The sequence below is a fragment of the Camellia sinensis genome, chromosome 9, assembly GCF_055761805.1.
Source record: "Camellia sinensis isolate YWXY chromosome 9, ASM5576180v1, whole genome shotgun sequence".
In the NCBI taxonomy this organism is placed as follows: Eukaryota; Viridiplantae; Streptophyta; class Magnoliopsida; order Ericales; family Theaceae; genus Camellia; species Camellia sinensis.
This window is the reverse complement of record NC_138969.1, coordinates 125,214,976-125,218,818: the sequence shown is the minus strand read 5'-3', so window position 1 is coordinate 125,218,818 and position 3,843 is coordinate 125,214,976. Positions and strand designations below refer to the sequence as shown.

General features: G+C 50.9%; 1 long non-coding RNA gene across 1 annotated transcript; it reads left to right on the top strand.

Annotated features, from left to right (window-relative positions):
- Window positions 1–814: 814 nt before the first annotated feature.
- On the top strand, window positions 815–1,721 carry LOC145799177 (uncharacterized). The gene is made up of 3 exons (XR_014341194.1): window positions 815–901; window positions 1,169–1,330; window positions 1,417–1,721. It is a non-coding gene; the product is annotated as an uncharacterized LOC145799177 (long non-coding RNA).
- Window positions 1,722–3,843: the final 2,122 nt, after the last annotated feature.

Below are 3,843 nucleotides of genomic sequence, written 5' to 3'. Positions count from 1 at the left end.
CACTGTATTCTACTGCACACACACTGGTACCCAGTATTTGTCTGAATCTGTTGGATTTGCACATATGCTACATCTATTCTGAAACACCCAAACACGCTGACACATCACACGTATTTCACTGTAAGCACACCGGCGCCCGGTATTTTCCTGAATCCGACAAACTTGCATACATGCCATATGTGTCCTTTCAAAACTGCATTTTGAATGTTGTCTTGCAATTGTCATTTTCTGTTTGCAGGAGGGTTCCCATACCATTCGCGGGTATGGGAATACTGGTGCACGGGAGTGGTATGATGAGCTCCCTGATGCGGTCCAGCGCATCGTGGACCGGGCGGGCTTCGGCACCTTCTGCCGAGGGCTCTCTAGGTTGTCCACTTGCAGACCTCTTCTTGCTACTTTGGCGGAGAGATGGTGGGACACCACCGATTCTTTCCACTTCTCTGCTGCAGGGGATATGACGATGACCCCTTATGACTTCTCGATGCTCACGGGCATCGGGGTAGGGGGTGATCCGATCCCCTTCGACACCGACATGGATGAGTGGACCGCCGCTCAGGTCCATCTACTGGGGGAGGCCCCACCACTAGCTCGTCCAGGCTTCGTGCGGTACTCCTGGTTCGAGACACAATTCAGGGTTCAGCCCGTTTTGGAGGAGGTGCAGATGACCCCAGAGGACGAGGAGAGGTATGCTCGCGGCTTCCTCATGTTCTTGTTCGGGACTACCATCTTCGCCGACCGGGCGAACACCGTGCCTCTCTGCCTTCTCAGCGCACTGGTGGACGTCCGGGATATCTTGCACTACGATTGTGGCGGCGCTGCTATGGCCACCCTGTACGGATATATGAGCTCGGCTTCTCGTGGCAGCGGCCAGCTGCTTGGAGGTTACTGGCGGGCTTGGGAGGTACATTTCTTCTCCACTTTTTCATTCCTGTCTCGTACTTTCTGTACTCAGTACACTGCACACACTGTAGTCTGCTTTACACTTGCTGTATACTGTACACACGGCACATACATACATTCTGCTTTACACTGACTGTACACTGCTCACACTGTACACTGCACACAATACACTGCACACAATACACTGCACAACACACAGCTCTGCCATTTCTGCTTCATTCTGTATATCCTGCTTTATCCGATGGTCATACTGACATCTGTTTTGCAGTTGTGGGTTTACGCCTACTTTCCTAGGCTTGCCCCCGTGCCAGTCGCGGAGCCTCCTCCGGCTGTCCCGTTCTCGAGTCGCTTCGACGGGAGATGCACCCGGCGACCACGGGAGACATTCGGCTTCTTCCGCCGATATTTTGACACCATCACCCCGGCCGAGGTATGCTTTACTTTCAGTTCATTTAGCTTCGCTTTCCCACTGCATATTTCAATAACAGTAGATAACAAACTTTCTGTCACTTTCAGATCACATGGCGGCCATGGGCCTCCTTGCCGTCGGCGATGCGGGGTCGGTTCCCTGGTGCTGAGGAGACCTCGCGTTTCCGGATCTTGCTAGAGGGCCCGGTCTGTCGGGCTTGGTACCTGGGGGAGCGTTTTCTATGCCAGACCCGCGGGTTACCTGAGCAGATAGTCCCGGCTCACCCTCCTGCAGAGATGAGGGAGACCGAGGGGCTGACCACTGAGCAGCTGGATGATTACTCCATCGGCTGGGAGGAGGCCGGCTTCCGAGGCACCGACGACTATCAGGAGTATGTGCGGACGTACCTGATGCGGCCTCTGAGTGGCCGTCGAGCAGAGGGGGCCAGGCCTGCGGCATCTGCAGTTGGGGCCAGAGCGGGAGCAGGGGTTGGATCCTCGAGGAGGGCCCGGGTCCGTGGTAGGGGCGGAGTGCAGGGAGGACGAGGAGCTGGCTGGCCTGCCCTGCCTGCTGTACTGACTTTCCAGGGGCAGGGTGGGTCGACCTATCAGATCCCCTTCGCCCCTCCACCGGCTGGTCACGAGTTCATTGATGTCCCCGACTTACCTCCGGAACGTATTACTGCATTTTTGCACAGTCATTCATCTCAGTTTACTTGATATTCCACAGAATATTGATGCATCTGATACTTTTGCAGGCCTCTTCTGAGTACACCCGTCAGTCGTTGGCGATGAATGCCTCGATGATGGGGATGCTTCAGCGGACTTTTGACCTCCTAGCCGTCTACAGCATACCGGTATGTCCTTCTGACATTGGCCTCAAACCATTCATATATTGATTTGCATAATCTGATGCACGGCACAACACCTGATACACTGATCTCATAGTATCTGACACGCTGTATACACTGCATTCTGCACCGTACTCTGTACTAATAAACTGCTCACGGCATTCCTACACTGTACTCATATACTGCATTCTGCACTGTTAAACTGCTCATGGCATTCATACATTGTACTCACACACTGCATTCTGCATTGCTAAGCTGCTCACGGTATACTGATGCATTTCCCTTTTCGTGAACTTTTCAGCCTCCTTTCCAGATTCCCATGGCAGGAGGTGCTCCAGCTAGACCTTCTGTCCCTGCTCGGAGGAGAGATGAGGAGGGTAGGATATTTCCCCGTACCAGGGGAGAGCGTACTCACGTCGGGAGTAGCTCGCGAGCTCCAGTCCCGGACGATGACGACGACGAGGAGTCAGAGGCGGAGGTAGGGTCATCGGAGGAGGAGACCGGAGACAGTTCTAGCTCGGGCTCTGATGACGATGCTGATGATACTCCTGGACCCTCGTCCAGGAAGAGGACCAGGACGGACTGACAGCCCTTGGAGCGCTTGACATAGATGCAAATTTTTGCTATCTTTTCTTTCTTTTTTGTACTTTTCTTTTTGGTTGGTAGATAGATTACCTTGTACTGCCGCAGGCAGATTTTGTTTCCAAAACTTGTACATTTGAAAAGATAATGAAATGAAACGGACTTTTTATCTGAAAAAAGTGTTTACATTTACACATTTCATGCATTGCATCGCATCTCATCATGTTACACCTCAATGTAAACGAAATTGATTGGTTATCTGAAAATTGAACACTTGCACTTGTAATAATCAGATAACTTAAACAGCCAACAGCAAAATAACCCAAGCAACCCACTGCCTGATTCTGGACACACAGCCCTTGCTCTACTGGGGATTAATCTGTATACAGCCCATAACACAGCATTCAATTCATTCTGCACACAGCAATTCTCAAGCAAACAGCCCAGTCTAACAGGACGGACCTCAAAGATGGAACCGGTTGGAGTCGAAATGCGTTCAAATGTAGAGAATGGCACAGCATTCTGAGCATAAACGATTTTTGAAATCGAATGAGGGTTTTTCAAACCGGGATATCGAGCCTACCACTGAACACAGCGGGGAGGACTCAAATATAGGTACACGACCTAAACACGGCGAGACACGCTCGGGAAAGACTTAAAACAAAAGATGAGACCGCCAAATCAAAAGGACACGACACACAGACGCTTTAGCGAAGATGGGGGACCTCGGACCATGAGGAGCCAGTTCAATCTGGGTATTGTTTCCCACCCTTTCTGATTTGTGATCCTCACATCACTCGACTCTCAAGCTCGGATTTTTCTCTCAAAACCCTTTTTCTCGCTTTTCTCTCAACTCACACCTCTCTATTCTTCATTCTCTCATTTTTCATCCCTCCCCGGGGTGGTTGATGGATAAAAAAGAAAGGTGTGGATTCATGCTCAACATTGTCAGCTCACAGCTATTTCTTCTGGCGGGTAGAGCACCCTTCTGGCAAGTACGTCGATGACGGGGGAAAGACAGAACGCCTGGCTCGACTGTGCCCCTAGGTTATCATTTTAACCATTTTTCGTTTTTGCTTTTCACTAAAACAGTTTTGATCAA